The 19,035-nt window shown below is 40.0% G+C and overlaps 1 long non-coding RNA gene across 1 annotated transcript; it reads right to left on the bottom strand.

The window, feature by feature from the left end:
- Positions 1–17,524: 17,524 nt before the first annotated feature.
- LOC148157175 (uncharacterized) lies at positions 17,525–18,350 on the bottom strand. Its single transcript, XR_015764379.1, has 2 exons — positions 17,773–18,350; positions 17,525–17,640 (listed from the first exon to the last, which is right to left on the bottom strand). It is a non-coding gene; the product is annotated as an uncharacterized LOC148157175 (long non-coding RNA).
- Positions 18,351–19,035: the final 685 nt, after the last annotated feature.

Raw genomic sequence — 19,035 nt, 5'->3', positions numbered from 1 at the left:
TGGCTCACCAACGTTTTATTCATTTTTTACCTGACAACCGTCAGCAACTGCAGAAGTGACAGTCATATAATGACTAATGCTGGTGTCAGGATATTAAATGATAGACAGATGACTATCTAACTTACTCACAGGATGACTGACTGGGCGAGTGGCAGGTTGACTGTCTGACTTGTTGACGGGATGAATTTCCAGGAAAAAATAAAAAAAAAGAAGGAAAGTTGAAGCTGTTCTGATTCTATTTTGGTGGGGCAGACTGATGTGCTGGGATGACAGAAAGGTTGACTCAGTGACTGACTGACTGAGAATGTGACCTCTCTGCTTGGTCCTGTCCGTGGCCGATGTCCGAGGATAACAGCTGACTCACTGAAGGTCGTCCTGCTGGCCAATCAGAGGCAAAGCTGCGGAGAAGTTGACTGTTGGACAAAGAGACTTGTTTGCATATACAGTGAAACGTGTGAATTTGCCCTTTTGTTTCTGTTGAGTTGCACGTCATTGTTTATATCTAGAAATCTTGTGCATCCGCACAACGCCAGAGGGTAAAAAGACGATTCTTTTACATGCCATTCACAGCTGCGCTGCTCTGGTAGAACAACTCTGTTAACAAAATGAAACGTGGAGATGTTGGTGTTATCAATGTAGTGCAGAGCGCCACAGCAAAGGGTAACACAGAAAAACTGTTAAAGAACAACTCAAAACCACTCATTCTTTTTTCTTATTCGGCTTCTCTACAGACAGACCCATTGCCATGGCGACTGACTCACAACAGCTCCATTAGGTGATAGAGCAGAGATTATGTTTAAGGGTATCAAGACTCAACACCAAAAAATATGCAAACGTTTTCCGCACAGAACAGAACATTCAGTTTGTTACAGCTTTATGTTTTCAAACCTTGATGTTTAATTTGTGATTATTTTGAGCCAATTTAATCACCTTCTCTATAGATAATCTGTCGTAAAACACACTGTTTTTTTTGTAACTAAAACGAAACACACCGAATTCCACAGCACATCAACATGTTAAGTTTATCAAAGTCAAGCTAGCCTAACTGACCTACTTCCCTCTCCCTCAATATTTTTCTTTAAATCAAACTTTTATTTGAAATGTGATAACCTTGGACTTTGTTATCTAGTTGTTGTATTGTTGATCATTTCTATCAAAGCATATCTACCATCGATGTATTCTCCCAAAATTAAGGAAATCTGCAGGCCAATAAATTGGTTACCCTTAGTTTTGAGTAATTCTTCAACAGTTTTTCTGTGTTATTTTCCCATTTGCTGTGGCGCACTGCACTACATTAATAATATCCACATCTCCAGGTTTCATTTAGTTCCCAGGATGGTTCTACTGGGTCGTCGCGGCTATAGATGCCAAGTAAAAATCATCTTATTTCCCTTCTGCTTTGTGCGCATGCTCGAAAAACATCTTACGTACTCCATCTGTCTTTTCAGTTTCTTTCTGGTTCCTCACTTCATTCCTCTGTCTCGTTTTGGTTTTCCTCCTCTTTATTCACTGTTCTGTTGTTTATGTGGACTGTCTCCACTATTTCAACTCCTGTCTTCCCTCTGACTTGCTACTTTTAGGAATAAAGTGCCCATGTTTGAAGAAAATCCATTTCTCTTTACCCAGATTATCCCATTTCTCCTCTTTGTGGAGCCAGGATATCCACCTGATGGGATTGGATTGGAATACAATATGTTCCTGAACTGAAGGGAGCAGCAGTGGATCACGCTTTGCCAGAGGTAGCAATAAAACTCTTTTGGATGTGAAACTGTCATGTGAAAAGACACATGACTCTGGTTTTTTAACAAGGTATCGATGGGAAATAATTACTTTTGTCTTAGAGGTTTCTCTAATCTGTTCCCCCTTTCTTTTCCTTTGAGATCAAACTAAATGCTCACCTAAAATAAGCCTTTCAGTTGCTCTTTGTAATGCAATGCGCATCATTTAGAAAAAAAAAATCTCTTCTTGAATACTGATCTTAAAAAGGTTAACAGCGTTAGCTGCAGCAGAGTCAGAAAAGCACCCAGGAGCGTTACAGAAACACTTTTCACTCACAAATATTCAAATTCTAAGACTAAAAAAACCAAACTCTTGTAAAAAGTGTCCTGTTTAATTTTTCTTCTCCTCCTTTATTTTTTTCCTGCATGTTCCGCTTTGCAATTTGAGATATTTACGGCTTTTTTCTTGTTGCACTTTTACTCGTTTCTTCCTCCTGGTCGGGGGGCGGCAGGTCTGCGCCGTGCACAATGGTGACCTCTGTGCTCTTAAACGTCTTATTTTCGGTGGCTGGTGACAGCGGGGGAGTTTTCTTTGTGGAGATGTGAGGAGGTGTAGCTGACAAACATCTAGAGGAGGCTGTCAGCGGCTCGGAGGAAACATAAAAATACGGATATTTTCTCTGTGTCTGTCACCGCTCCCTCGTGTGTATCCATGTATGTTGGTGTACATGTATGTCCGTGTGTTGTGTTGGACTCCAGTCCAGAATAGCAGCTGCTTAACAACATGACAGAAAACTCTTCTTCTGTATTTTCCTCTTCGGTGACTTTCTTTCTGGATTTTGCAGTTTTCTCATTTTCTTTGTGTGTATTTAAAGCTAATATACTGGCAGTCTCATTTCAGCTCATGTCTTATTGCTTACAATAGCATGGAATACAAATGTGCTACAATTGTTGTTTTTTAAGACATGTTTCCGGACTGGTTACCTTTTAAGAACAAATATTTTCTTAACTTTTCACAATTTTCATATTCAGTTATGAGAAATCATATATGCGATGTGGTGACAAAATGAAATAAAAATAAATCCTTGCAGCATTTAATTGGGTTAATTTTTCTGCTCGCGTTCTGACCAGCATTATTTTTCCGACATGCGTATTTCTCCACAGAACTGTTTGACCACAAGATTTAAGACAGGAGCAGTGAATGGAAGCAGCAGAAAGTCTCCATGCATGTTTTACTCATGAGGTTTTAACCAAGTCGATTAGCATATAAGTTCAGTATTTAGCTCTGAGATAAATATCTAATTTGAGGTTAAATATTTAGCTACCAATCTAAATATTTAGTTAGCAAACTAAATATGTAGTTTGGACATAGATATTTATTTATTGAGGTAGCTAAATATTTAAATGTTCCAGCTAAATGTTTAGCTTCACGATTTACCTCCAAACCAAATATTTATTTTTGAACTGAAATCTTTAACCAATACTGCTAGCATTTAGCAATCAATCAAAAATATTTAGTTTGTACATAGATATTTAGCAAATATTAAGCTTTGAGTTAAACGTTTAGCTTCGTGCTAGCTAAACATTTCTTTTGGAAGTGGATTTTTGACTTGTTAAATTAATATTTTGATTGCTAATTCAATATTTAGTTTGAAACTGTGACATTTAGAATAAACAAATAACACGGTGAAAACATGAGTTTGAAAAATGGATCCCCCAAGCTGACAAAGATGAAAAATATTGAGCCTATTTCATTTCGATATCTTTCATATTCATATCTTACGTTATATTTTCTGGGACAGAGCTGCTGGTTGCAACGTTTTTGCGACCAACTTCAACCGATTCTATTTGGACGTCAACAACTCAGAAAGAGACGCTTGGAAAACTTGCTTTCAGGCCTCAGAATCGTCTCGGCAGACAGTCGTATCGTTCCCTTGGACGTTTTCCTCTGCGGCTCAAGCCTCCTCGCCATATTACAACTTGAAGTGTGGACATATGGCTCACTCCACCGTGCGCCCAGCCAGTTCTCCTGCTCTCCTCATCTGTCCCTTCTGGATCCAGATGAGGAGGCGATCGGCCATATGCTGCTCAGACGTAACCTCCGAGAGGAGAGGAGAGGAGAGGAGAGGGACGAGCCGCTCTGCCGCCCCGCAGCGGGAAACGGCGCTCTGCCTCTTCATCTTCTCTCCGCGGTCGAGGAAGCCAGAAAGATGGCGAAGGAGGAGAAAAAGGAGGAGAAGAAGTGGAGAGGGGTGAGCGTTCTTGGCACATGCTCTCTTCTCCTCTTCTGCTGGCAGACAAGCCATCTGACACAAGTGATTACTCATCTCATTACAGTCAGCGCTTAACCTCTGTGTGTGTTTGTGTGTGTGTAGGGCAACAAACAGCCTTGTATCGACTCTGTGTTGCATAAACACGGACATGTGACTGCTCCTTGTGTTTGAATTGACCTCTTCAATCGGAACCGCTGTCCACCAAACAAACAGACTCCAGGAAATACTTGATGGTGTGATATTTGATCTGACTAAGTGCGGGTTAAGTGTGTTTTACAGTGCAGGGCGGCCGTTTTAGTCGTACTGTGCTGGGTTTTTAAGTCGTATGTTCACATGGCGTTCACGGGGAAGTCCTGGGGCTCTTTGTGTTGTTTGTGTTGTTGCATTCAGGGTTTCCCCCAGAAAATGTGCTAAGCCTGGTGCTCAGGGTGCTATGGCAGTCATCCAGCGTCCCCTCGTGTTTTTGAGTTAAAAAATATTTAAAATTGGCAGGAAATTTGAAAGTATGTGGATTTTTGGAAGACTGGAAGATTAATACCTAAACACCAACTATAAAGTCTTAAAAATGGCAATCATTAAAAAATAAATAAATTAATTAACAATGCTAAGCCTGGTGGGGGCTAGGGCTGAAACGATTCCTCGAATGATTCGAGTACCTCGATTACTAAAATTCCTCGAGGAAAATTTACCTGCCTCGAAGCTTCGTTAATTTATGTTTTATTAGTTAGCGCACCGTGTTCCGGCCGGGACTTCATTTGCGTTGCGCGGAGCTCTCACTTCCGCCTCTGAGTTGTTGACAAAAGCTAAATCTCAGCGGCATAAAGTCCAATCTGCAAGATTGGCCCGTGGGGATTTTATTGATTGATGATAATGCCCGACTTTTTATCGTTTTTGGGGAACCAATAAGCATCCTTAACATGACTGGGGGAATGCCTGGAGTACGGCAGCATTTCTCCTCCGGGGCTGCTGGTTGAAAGCGAACGGCAGGAAGAGCGCTGAGGTGAGCGGATAGCTTGAACAGGGCGGGCGGCTGAGTAGCTGATGCTCACCGTGTAAATGTAGCTTTACCGACGAACCGCACAATAAATTTCATATCCCGGTCTGAAGAAACGGGTGGCGGAGCGCATCGTACATGGCTGGTAGATGAGTTTCTGAGTGTGACCAGTGAAGGTGTGGTAAATATCCCGTATTGCTTCCCCCCGTGTTCGTCCCCCGGTCTAACGGTTCGTCAGTCCGCTGGTCTATTTCCTCCCCTCCACCCCATCTTACGTTCGTTCATTCGCCCTCTCCTCCCACTCCAGGCGGCATTTCCCGTATTTTCAAACCCAAAGCGTGACAGGTTAGGTGGCAAGGTGAGTTTAATTAATCTATTAAACTCACTGAAGATGAATACATAAACTAAAAGCTGGATTGTAGACATTTTTTATAAGCATATTTGTGAGCCTACCTCTTTGTTATTAAATTCAATATAATTTCAGATTTTTCTATAACTTTTCTTCTGGTTAACTTAGAAAGTGAGCTATTATTGTTACAGGTTAGTTTTCTAAACTACAAAAAAGCAACTGTTAGGGATGCTCAAATATGAAAAATTGGACTGATTGATATCTGATAGTAACCGGTATTATGCCAGATTTACCAATATTCCATTTTATTTTATTTTTTTATCCGATTACTCGATTAATCGTAAGAATAATAGATAGATTACTCGATTACTAAAATATTCGTTTACAACAGCCCTAGTGGGGGCACAAGTAAAGTCTGGTGGCCACCAGGCTTATAATACATTGGGCGAAACCCTGGAGTTTTGACTTTTGATGTTATGTTGTAGCCTTTACATTTTGTTGAGTCTTCTGAGCCGCTGTGCAGTCAAACCCCTTCATGTGTCTCATGAATTGTCACACTACTACAGCAAATTTCAATGTATTTTGCTAAAATACTGCAGTGGAGATGTTTTCCTTAAGTGGGGATAGAAAAGTGGCCTACATTAGTAGGAAGATGAATAGAGCTAAATACAGGCCCATCCTTGTAAAAGAACCTGTTAGATATATGTGGTTTTAATAGCTGTAAAAAAAAAACAACAACAACAACAACAATAGTTTCCAGATATTTATTTACCAAAAATGTTAAGACATTATCACTTCAGAATCCTGAACTACTTTGTGTATCTCTTTCTTGAATCTATTTCTATGGTGGAAACCGACCTTTCTGGGTACCAATCAGAGGTGACCAGTCAGATACAACTCTCCTTGTTTTACCTCAGTAGTTATCCAGACTTATTTTTTATGACAGCCTTAATAGTCTAGAGCACAACTGTAATAATTTTCATATTTGAAATCTTTTATGAGGTGTCAGACTTTTGGACTCCCATAGATTAATACCAAGTGTAAAGAAAGCATGAATAGGAAACGTTTCTCAGACAAAATATTCTCCCGTGGTTCTTCAATAACGGTGTTTGACGATGAAACATAACATAAAACTGTTAGAAAATTGAAATCATTATATGTGGTCTGATACTTTTTGATACGCAGCATGACTTTAAAAGTAATTTTCTGGAGGAACTTTCCATCACGAGGCTGAAGAGAAGTATGCAGATGTTATGATTTCTTTTTAAGAGAAGCACTGCGAGGGTCGCCCCTCACTTCGGCATTTTTACTCTGCTGAAATGATTGAAAAGGTACATTTAAGATTTAAAACAAGAGTTAGTGTACAATAACAGCTTCTCATTGCATTCAATAGACGTTTTTGATACAGGGTTTCTTAGCTCTTCCCAAGTGTTCTCTTCTTTGTTTAATTTGTCTAGTTTGATTTTTAACCCCAAAGTACATTAAGGGAACATAAAATATAAATTTTATTTGTACACACTCTGCATCTCCAGGTTTCATTTGAACAGAACAGAAATGTTCTACTGTGGATATGGATGGCATGTAACAGAATTGTTTTTTTGCCCTTCTGCATTGTGCAACTTGCATCATGTCTGTCTCCATGGAGGTTACCTTAAACAAAATTATTTCCAGTTTCCCTTTTGCAAAACAGGAGCCACGCACTGTGGTTTCTGACCAGAGCAAATGTTAGACTTGTCACTAGTCGCTATTAGTTACTATTTATTTACCTAGTTGTTTTCAAGGAACTCCTTTCTCTTATTGGTGCATTCACACAAAAAGCATTACACGGGTCTAAAATGCATCTGAAGCTTTAAGTTCGACACGTGTGCACTTTTGGTGCGTTCGCTTTGAGCATCATGTGCGTCTGGTTTACATTCAAAGTCTATGTGAAGCGTCGGACGTGCTCGTTGCATCAAACTCTCCAACCAGTTCAAATCGCGCTGAGCTAGATGCTCGAAACGAGTCGCAATGGCCCACAATCCACCTATAAAAGCGACGCTCAAAAAGCGTTTGGTGTGAACACTCCATCAGTTTGTCATTTCTAAGGTTTGCCAGTTTTAAGGGCAGCATCTTTAACTTTCCTTTTACACATCCCATAAAAACGTTCCTCCAGAATTCCACTAAAGGGCACAAAGAGCAGTCAGCCTGCAGCCGGATGTGAATTTCCTTTTGCCCTTTGGCAGACACAGTTGGTGAACCTGAGGTTTGGTTCTGTGAACTGAGGCAGGTCTCGTCATACTCCAGCCGTCACAACAAAGTACCCTGATTGCCAGAAATCCCCTGGGGGGATTTTTCAGATTCGGACACCTCCAAGATCTTCCTTCATTTTAGTCACTGGGCTGTTTGCAGACTGACGTGACAAAATCGATGAAGGGAAGAGACAGGACTCCCCCGTGTTGTTTGCCAGAGAGTGAAGTTGGTGGATGTTCAACTGTATGAAGTTTGACTGCCAGCGTTGTGTACTGAGCTGTCAAAAACACACTGGGTGCACAGAGGTGCACCCAGTGTGCATAGGTGACGTAGCAAACTTTTCAAACTCAGAAATTACACTTTGTTTTCTAAAAAAAATTCTGAAAAGAAATTCTCCTTTTTTTTTCAGAAAATTTTTCAGAAGTTTTCAGAAAATTTCTGAAAAATTCAAAAATGTTTTTCTGGGAAAAAGAAATCTGAATTTTGTTGTGGAAATTTTATTTCAGAAATGTTTTTGAAAAAAAAAGAGGATAATTTCTAATTTTGAAAAGGTTGCTACTTCACCTAATCTGTGCATTCAATGTTTTTTTGTTTGTTTTTTAGATTTTCAGCAAACATTTGCTACTCCGTTTTTTTTTAAATCTCTATTTACAATGGCCCTAATATGGCATCATAGGTTTAGGTTATAAACACCATCCTAAGATTTTTGAATTACTTTGCAAATCTGACTTCTTGGCCTGTTTGTAAACACATTATTTTGAAGGAAACTAACTCTGCCCATCAATAAGGTGAAATATGCTGTTCGACTACGATGCGGAGGTTTGCCTTCCATTGAAAATCTGTAGTAAGACTTGAAAATTGATGTCCAAAGATGATCTCTATCCAACATGTTTGTCTTCTCTTGAGCTGTTTTATTTTTTTTTTAAGAAACAGCTGAAACGTTTATTTCTTAACGGCTCAAGATGACCAGCATCTGCGACTGCAGTAAAATGTTATTCTGCAAAGTATTGACTCATAATGCATGATGTAAAGCTGAAATAAGTCAATTTTACATAACACTTCCCCTTTCAGTATCGACTGCTGTGTTAATCAAAGTAGATCAACACCTAAATGAACATTTTTGCCCATTTCCGGGTTTGATTTGACCAATTATTTGTCTGTACTCTTGTATTCCAAAGCAAAACACCAAAAATGGAAAGAAAAAAAAGCAAGTAAAATGCTGGAAGCATAATTGCGCTGAAGATGAAAGCCCCAGCTTTTCATAGAAAGAGATAACAGAAAGAAAACACTTGAGCGCAGCCTTTCTGCTTCGCCTGTACCTCCCAACACAAGTCAAACTCAGCACTTCATGTGAAGTGGCTCGTTTCTCTGCTGTGATTTCCATCTCCATTTGAAAAGGGCCTCAGATACATTAGACGTCAGCAGAAAAGCCTTATATGATGGCAAATATTAAGAAGAAGGAGAAGAAGAAGAGGGGAAAAAAAACGCTACTTACTCACACCGTCAATTGTGGCATTCTGGTTATTTCTCATTCTTCATTTCAAAAGCAAAAGATGAGGGTTTTCCCCATGAAAGTGTTTTGCTGTTTCAAGTTTTTGATGCAGCGAGAAGGAAAAAGCAAACGTTTCAAAAGACCGCCGCACAGACAGTTTCTGCGCTTTGAATTTAGCAGAGCTTACAGCGGAGGTTTCCTGGCAGCTGAGGTTCTTTTTAACTGATGGCAAAAACAAAATCAAAACTAAACAATCAAATATTTACCCTGTTTTCATTAATCCATGTTTTCTCTGTGCAGATTTGAAAGAGATGGCGTAAGACAAAAAATCAATAAACAAAAGAAAAAATAAGATGGAAAATGGAAATAAAAATCAGTCCATGTTGAGTTTTAGATTTGCTGAGTTCTCCAGATTTCTTCTGGAGAATATCTTAAAGGGGAAGTTCAGATTTTATGAAATGGGTTCTGGTCCGGTGATATATGGTGTATTTAAAGGGGCAGTATTAAGCAAGATAGACCTTTTTTTGTTTTACGTCATGTTATTATGTCATTCTCTCATAAACATACGTGGAGTGTTGCTTTGAATTTTTTAAGCATGTTTGAGAAATCCTTTAATCTCCATGGCAACCATTCAACTGTGCAAAACCTCTGGCTGGACCTAGCTCCACCTTCAAGGACGAAGCTCCTCCACAGAGCTGCAGTTTCCAGGCTTCTGAGACTTCCAAGACTACCCCACTCTGCTCCTTCAGACTAGCCAGCAGTAATTAGCAAACACCTGGTGGAACTGAGCATCAGCTGAGCTCATTATAGGAGCTACTTCTCAGTGAAACACTGGTAACAACACTGAAAAACATTGTTAAAGGGTTAATAGAGGGTTGTGATGACTGCTTGAAGGCAGAGCTTTAGAAAAAGCAGGAGTTTCTTAAAGAGACAGAGGCCCAATTTCAAGGCATTAAATTACAAAGTCAAATTTCTTTTCATGTTTCTTATCAGGCCATTACTTGATTCTGATATAAAATGTTGCTATGCGCCTGCAAAATTCATAATATTGCCTCTTTAGTGGGAGGCATAAAGGATTTCCAGTCAGTTACTGTCCAGACTAATATAGTCAAATTTGTAGAACATTTAAAGAATATAAAATAGAAATAATATTAATGCTGCTGGACTGCAGTGAAACCAAAGTGAAAAACTCTGAAATATTAGGCCATCTTACTTAAAGCTGCTGTATGTAACTATGAAACTATCACTATGTCGTGACAGCATAATATGAAAGCGATCATCTGAAAAGATTAAACTCCTCTGTCTTTTCCCAGTGCTAACTAGAAACAACCAATCAGAGCCAGGAGGCGGGTCTTAGCGCTGTCAGTCATGCCCATGCGTGCGCTGTTCACCCCTTGGTCATCAATGATGGTAGATAAACACATTTTCCTAATCTTTTCCTCCTTAACATTTGGTGAACCAGTGGAAGTTGTAACCTGTTTCCTATTCGTCCCTGTCTCCTGGTGTGGCCTTCGCCGGTTGTAGGAAAACTCGGTTTGGATCGTAACTCCTCCAACTCTTCCACCAGAAATGTTCAACACAACACGGCTTCTGAAAACTCTCTTAAAGCATTTCTGTAAAGGCCTGACTCAGCGTAGAGGAAGTTAGGGATTCATTAAGCGTCTCCAACACGACACCCCAACTTTTCTTAACAACCTGCCACAGAACAAGATTCAAAAACTCCAAGTACATCAGAACGTAAATGCTGCTGACTGATAAAAGTAGAAGAGTACTTTAAGAACGACTGGTGCGTCTGCTTTTTTTTGGTCTAGCAGGTGATAGTAAGAGCCGCATGCATATACTCTCATTATCCAGTTCCTGGATTTCATACCTCTGTTTGACTCTTGTCAAATTAAAAGCATGCAGACGGAGACGTTGGCACAGGGTTTCTTTTTGTGTCAAAGATTGTGGTATTCTTCATCTTATCATGACATTGTACATACATATGCAAATTCTCACAGCCCTCACACACACACCTACATGCACACGCACACACATGCACACACACGCACACACACACACACACACACACACACACACACACACACACACACACTTGTCAGTGATGAAGAAATGTGCAAGTTGTTGTGTTTTTGCCACAAATCTGGGAGAAAATGAGAGCGTTCTGTCATTTAGAGAGCTGCTTTCAGATCAAATCTCAAGGTAAGATGGAGAGAGGCACAAAGTCAGAATACCTGGTAATAACAGCTGCTAGCTAAAATCGTATTGAAGTAATGATAGTGAGTATTGAAGGTTTGAAGTTGTATTGTACATGAGGATTTTATTCCTGGATGTCAATGCGATCACTTTTCGTTTTCAGAAGCGCCGTTACTTTGTGGTTTGTTGACATTCTCGGCTCTCGGTTGCCCAGGTGTTGGTTCCGTTGACATTTCAACATGTTGGCAACATTTCCGGATGTCTTTTTAGAGTTTTCACCGTCAATGTTCAAGTTTGATTTTGCAACTTTTCCACCACAAATGATAGAGACGAGACGAGAGCTAACACTGATTCCTTCTTATATCCAGTGTCATAAAATCTGACATTAAGCATTTTATCACTTCCCTTCCTGAAATGACAATGTGAATTATGTTGGAAGTGTTGTACTTCCTCTTGCTAACCAGTTTAGCTTTGGCATGTGCATCAGAATGTAACTGTAAGAAATTTTACACCGAGACATTTTTGGAACCAGTTTTGTCGTTGCAGATCAGGTCAGTTCACGATTTGGTTCTCCTGTAATTTCTGAAGTGAAAGGTTGTTAGTTATTTTTGCATAGAAGAAATTGTTAAGACCTCATATCTGAACCTGAAGTCAAAGTTCAGGTGCTACTGAAAATGCTTTTCTCATCTTTTGTTTAAAATAAAATGAATTTTATCTTGTAAGTTATGAGTTGCGTGACAAATACATCCGGCAGTATCTGCATTTTTATTCTGCCAAAGTAAAAAACAACAAAAAAAGAAACAATTTAACAAAAAAAAAGAAGATGTAAGAAATTAAAATCACATGTGAAGATCTTTGTTCAAGCCATAAGTCATTACAAACCATTCTACGCCATCATCCTCCAACTACTTCCTGTCTTTTTCTTCTTCGTGAGTTGCACCAGCAGCAATGTCCGGTTGTTGATCATGTGACTCGTATGATACGAAAAAATGTTTCCATTGCAGTTTTGTAAAATAATCCAACGGGGATACAAAAACCCCACCTCATCCTAGCGCCAAAATTAATCGAAAAATGTATTTTCAGAATGTCAAATTGCAGTTTATTTATGGTTTATATAATTATACAGTCAAAGGAAGCGCAGCTTCTACTACGGACAACACAGTCCGCTCTGCTTCAGGGTATCACAAGATATTTTGTCCAAGTTGCCTGTAGGGAATGACTTCCAACTTCTACTCCAAGCAACAAAATCAACAAGTTTGGAAGACTTTCTGCTGTTAGAGGCACGTCTCAAGTCTGGTTTTGATCCCAGCTCTTCGCATCTTCCCACACAAGCAGAATCCAGCTTCGCCGCGTCTTAAAGTCTCGCAAAGTTTTGGCGAAGGTTCTCTGCGCTGAATCCAAATGTTCCCCCGTTCGGTGTTGTGTGTGAACTGTGTGTGGATGCGTGTGTTTGTCAGCGTGGTGGGCCGACTCAGCGTGGCTGGTGCTGTGTGTGGGCGGAAAGGCAGACAGCGCCCTGCCCTCCACCTGACAGCCGGCTCCCAGAGAGAAGGGAAGATATGAAGGAGGGAGGGAGAGACAGAGTGATAGTAGGACGGAGGAAGACTTGAAAATATTATGACAGGGTTTAGCTTGCTGTCTACTATTCTTTTTTGTTTTTTTGTATCTTCAGACTTTATTCAACTCTTTTATTTCCATTATATGTTTAATAAATGATGAATGAAACAGAGAAGGTTCTTTCTCATTGATCATTGAGTCTTACGTTTAACGTCGTCTGGGTGTAATGCATTCCTCTACCCACCGGGTGGCAGTAATGATAAAAAGCCTTCAGTTGAAAGCGGTGGAGGTGAAAATAGCAGATTCTGCATCCTAGAGATGAATCTGCTGATCAACCCTGCTACTGGGAACTGGTAAGGAAGAGTCAGTAATAATGCTGTCAATCGATTAAAAATGGAATCAGATTAAGCACTCGAACAAACTTAATAACCTTGGTTGAAGTTCCTCCTTCTGAACTTCTACCAACTAAAATGGAAGCAATTATCGGATTTTTGTAAAATTACATGTGAATAAGTTTGTTCACGCAGTAGGTCATTAAAAAAACTTCCTGCAGTAGTTTGAGGAGCCGTCTTCTTCTTCGTGGTTTGCGCCAGCGGCAATGTCCAGTTGTTGATCATGATGCGAAAAACAGTGTTCCTGTTGAAGTGTTGCTAAATAAACTGATTTCTATTCGGACAGAAAAAAACGACATCATCCTAGCAGACTTTATTCGGTAAAACTTTTTATCAATAACCAAGAGTTTATTTTGAAATTCATTTTCGGAACGTCATATTTGCGCAGTTATATGGTCAAGTTACACTGGTCAACAGACAAAATATTCTGGGGTTTTTCGACTGTTTTAGGGTCATGTTGATGAGCTGAATCCAAAAACAACATTGGTTTTGCTCCATTGGGTCGACTTTCTGAACTATGGAACAACATGAGCATCAAAATGCACGACTTGTTCTCACATCTGGATCAATGAGTGACGAGCAGGAAGAGAGACTCCTGTTCTCTTTCAGTGTTTATTATTCAGTTTAAAGAAATTCAAGTTTGTAACATTCAATTAATACACTCTGCTAGGAAACCATTTTTTTCTCCTAAAACCCTTTTTGGATTAGAAATATTAACAGAAATGAACTGATAATGTCACAAAAATGACATAAGTTTATTTCTCTAAATGAAATGAGAATAAAAACCTGACCTGATCGAGAGAAATGGATATCGTTTTTGGATTCATCGGAGCAAAATAGTCCTAATTCAGTTGAAAAAAAAAACATAACTTCCAAAAACTATTCTTTTATAACCCAGCGTTATTGACAAAAATAGAAACCTTTTCCAGTCGTATGAATTATTTTGCAATGTACTTAGGCTAGGAGGATTTTGAAGCTTAACGGTACGACTGAAACAGAAATGTTCAGTATGACTCAAAAAAACAGATGATCTCTTATTTACATACGTATCATAAACATTATTATTTTTAACCTGGAGACAGAAAACAGAGCGTATGGTTCTGTGGTGAGTTACCGGCGGTGGGAGGGAAATATGGCGGGACAGATGGAAAACAGGGGGCAGAAAGACGCTGCATTCTGTCTCCACAGCCCGTATTGGATCACTGTGATCCCAGTTTGGCTCTGATCGATGGGATAATTATAAATATGGCTTAGAGATATTTTCATAAGGCGGCTTCAGTCACACTCAGCCAAAACGCATCCCGCTGAACAAGGGACACTGAGCTCTACAAAAACGCAACCGCAGTCTGAAATCTGGACTGGATACACTGTCGATGCCAAAACCAAACGACAACAACGCTCACACATATGGAAGTGAACCGTCAAAACATAAAGGACGTCACAGACGCTCCACTTCAAGTTACACAATTTGGCATTTCCACAGTGGACCGGTGTTCTGCCAGGACGTCTGATGTCAAAACACGGACCGATGCTGCACCCCGTCTGTTTTCATGCACTGTCATCACGTAAAGATCTGGGAATCTTTTTGTTTTTTGTTTGGAAAAAAAAGAAAAAAAAACAAAAAAACAAGAGAACATAGTGAAATTTTAGCTGAATAAACATCTCAAAGATCCACATCCACCTGCTTTTTGAGAAAACCTGGCGAAGATCTGGGGAGTTCTGTACCACGGCTCCAACATTTCTGATCAATAAGTCACTTCAGGATCAAACTTTCCGTCTCACACACACTCATCCAGGGACACACACAGATGGTCACCAGTTTGAGCTGAAATTGTTGAAGTTAACTCTTTCCGGATGTGTTGATCCCACTTTTTATTCATGGTCGCTTTCACCTCGTCTTCTTCAAAACAGTTGATTTTACAAATGTCTCGATCAGTCAAAGTCATTTTCTGTGTCTGATTGTGTTTCCTGCAGTCTTTCCTCTGGGCTGTTCGTGGTGTTTGGACTGTTTTTCCAGTCATTACTTTTTCTTTTTTAATGCTTAGTGAACACTGGCTGCGTTTCTATTCGATATTATGAAAAGACATTTGCTCAACACAAAAATGCCAACTTTGAAAATAATTCTTGTTCTTCTATATAGACAAGGATCAGAACCAAAGATAAAGTTTCCCGATAATACAAAATTTAAATAAGTAAAATGTTTATCTTTTTATGACTCGTTTTATGTCTCTTAAATTCACAAGACAAATTGAATATAGAGGAAAAATAAAACGGCATGCCCTGGTTCAAGAACATGAAGTATTGAAGGGTTTATTTTCAGGTACAAAATGATCCTAGACAGGAATAAAAAGTTATTGCGTAGTCAGTGGAGTACTGGTTGCAATTTTCTTTGTGTTTTTAGATAATTGCACATGAAAGACTGTCTGACACATTGTCAGGATAGTAAACGGTCAGATCTTCTTTTTTCTTCCCTTTCATCTATCAACAGCTTTTAAAAGGACGGCAGCCATATTGGATTTTAAGGTCGGTGTTGTTGGAAAACCTGCATCCTTCACACTTACACTGCAAAAACACAAAATCTTAAGTTATTTTGGTTTAGTTTCCAGTGGAAATATCTTAGAATACTTGAAATAAGACAAAATCAACTCATAAGTAACTTTTCAGCAAGAAAGAGAAACTTGTTTAAGTCAATAAAATAATTCCCTAATGCTAATGAAGAAGTTTTGCTTCTACTGGCAGATTATTTCCCTTTAACATGGGAAAAATGTCTTGTAATAAGTGATATAATCTACCAGTGGTAGATCATAAATTTTAAGGAATTATTCTCTGAAAACAAGCTTCTATTTCTTGCTGAAAAGTTACTTGTACTTTTATTTTTTGTCTTATTTTAAATGTAGTAAGATATTTGCAGTAGAAACTAGACAAAAAATTATTTGATAAGTTTTTGTATTTTTACAGTATTGGGAGACATTTTTGTTAATTTGTTCATGTTTGAATTTAGAAATGACAGTAAACCGGAACCCATCATTTGAGCTTTTATTTTGAAATGACAGCTACTGTGGTGGTTTTTGGGGAAACGTGATATTTACCGAGTTTGTGCTTATTCAAAACAAACAAATAAATTAAAGGGTTCCAGAACCCTTTTACTTCTCAATAAGCAACAGTAACTTAAAAACATTCACTTCCTTCCCAAAGGTTTTGCGCGTTTTAAACGAAAAGCTGTTTAAAAATGAAAAGCAACAATTTAAATGTCCTCCTTGTTCCATTTTGTGACACATTTTGTGCCGGCTTACCTCGGACATGGCCGGGCGTACCGTTAGTCGTTAGGTGAAGGCGTGCGGCGCCGTACTGTAACCCTTCCTCACTGCTAAATGCTTCTGCTAAACAGCGTGATGGTGAGGAAACGGGGTTCTGCTGAGAGCAATTAGATCGCTCACTGAACAGGTGGTGCTGCATTCATTAACACACTCCCGTGCAGAGCGACACTCCGCGTTAGCAGTCGTTTAATCGTATTTCTGTCCTGCAGCCTTTTATTTCTACATTCTGACGCTTGTTTTTTGCAGTCATGCTTTTTTGTAGTTTATGGTATTACCGCATGTTTACGCAGCAGTTAGCACCCCCTGCTCTGTTTCCACGGGAGCAAATAACTTGTGCACGTTGGTTACTGATTTATAATTTAGCGTCCCCCTTTTTGCACCAACATGGGAAGACCCCAGGAGGCTCGTCTCCTGCGTGGTGAATGGAAGACAGCTGGCTCCTCTGAAGCCGTCGGCTTGGTATTAATAACCATGAGGAGAACATCACACGTGTCACGTTTCTACGCTGTGAGTCGGCTTGAATCGATCCGTCAGGTTGATGTCGGTACGGCAGCAGCGGCGGCTCGTTCCCCCCTCAATCTGAAGCCGCAGTTTGAACAGGTGATGATTAACAGGAATACAGTGAAAACTGTACAAATGTGGAACTTTTAGCATAAGAAGATGCTCATTAATCACTGCCAGAGGCCACCTCAGAGCACAATCACAGCACAATCAATTTATTTTAAGTCATATTTGATATATATATTACATTTTTATAACAACTGAAGGTAACAGTTCATTGACTATGCTAATAAATTAAATTATGAGTATGGAATATACCAAGGGCGTAGGTTTGGTCTAAGTTTTGGTGGGGACCTTGACCCCCCCCGCAGCACAGTGAAATGCCGAAGAGCACCGAACATTTTTGAGAACGGGGGAAACCACATTGGCTTAATAACCCCCTCCCCCCAACCATAACCATATCATACATCTTGTGTATACAACCAGATACAGTCATACTCAGCAGATCAGTTCAAGAACACTTTACTTTTTCCTTTACAAAATTCAGCAAACGTTACAAGTAAGATCAAAAGAAATATCCTCTGGATACTCCCTGGTCACTGGCACTCACACTGACAGCCTCCTATAGAGCAAACAAAGCGTAACCTGGTTTGTATTCACACTAGCTTAACTTAATTTAAGACTAACACTTCAAATGCCATATTTACTGAGATAATTTCACAGTATATTTCATATCTGAGAACTAACACCTCACCTGGAGCCCTGAAGCTCCAGCCACCTCTCCATCGTTCTGCTCTGCCCCTTGCTCTGCTGTCTGAGCATCCTATGTGAAAAAATATTACATAATTAACAGACCTATTCTACCTCACATTCAGTGCTGACCTTACTAAACACCGGACTTTACAACAAATGCGTTGCGTGATAGATATCTAACTTATGGGTCCACTCACTGTACTTACAGCCGACGTAGCGAAATAACTTCTAATGTCTGTCCTTTTCTTTTTTGGTGGCGACATGGTCTCGGAGACTCAGAAGGAGACGCGTGTGCCCAGCTAGCCGCCGCCTTTTGCAGCTAATCAAAGAACGTCCGACGATTCAACTGACTCCCCCTCCCCCCACACCCCCGACAGCACCGTTCCGACACGGTCTCGGAGGCTCATAATAAATGTCAAACTAAGAAGCTTCCGTTCCGCGCACCGCCTGTTGCTGCTAATCAAAGATCGTAGATCCACGTTCTTTGAGCCAATATGGCAAAAATTGGTCGGGACTTTTTCATATCCCGTGAATATTGGTCGGGACATGTCCCTACCGTCCCTACCCAAACCTACGCCCATGGAATATACACAGTACTGCCCTTTAATTAAATGGTTGAAAGCCAAGACCCCCATAAAAAGTACCTGGATACATAAAGCACACAACTACCTGATTTAAATGAAAGTTTAAACAGCATGAAGGGCAAAAAATCATGGGAAGATGAAACTCTCTCCAAGGCTAAAGGGGAGGATCTGTGGAGTAGATCATGTGGAAACATTAAATTAAGGGGAGGCAGCCATTTTGATGTATGGAATTCGGAGTTCACCCGCGGGATTTACAATCTGCTCAAACGGCAAGAACAAAACGGTCCGAATGTTCCTACTCTGCTCGTCTTTGAACTATCCAGTCACTCTCACTCCGCACTTACACGCTCAACCTTGAAACCACCTATAAAACCAAATTATTATGTCATAACAACCAGGCCCGGCTGCCTCCTCACTCCCCAGCTTTAGCTGTCAGCCTTTTCGATCAAAATGAAGAGTTTGACTCGGTGAGAAATGTGATCAGCGTTGCCCTGCGTGGCAGCTGCCCCCCTTAATGGCTGGAGTTTAGCGAGAAGGCTGTGATAAAGCAGTGGCAACCCTGAAGCTGCCGCTTGCTACGTTGATGATGGATGTCAGTGAGAGCAGCAAGGCTCATTCAACTTTACTGGGACGCAAAACGGAAATGCAGTGGAAGTAAAAGGCGGCTTACTAGACCTTGA

Source organism: Poecilia mexicana, unplaced genomic scaffold, assembly GCF_051168715.1.
Source record: "Poecilia mexicana isolate PSO_F unplaced genomic scaffold, ASM5116871v1 scaffold_10, whole genome shotgun sequence".
Lineage (NCBI taxonomy): Eukaryota > Metazoa > Chordata > Actinopteri > Cyprinodontiformes > Poeciliidae > Poecilia > Poecilia mexicana.
Note: the sequence above shows the minus strand (reverse complement) of the source record. Positions and strands in the feature narration are given on the sequence as shown.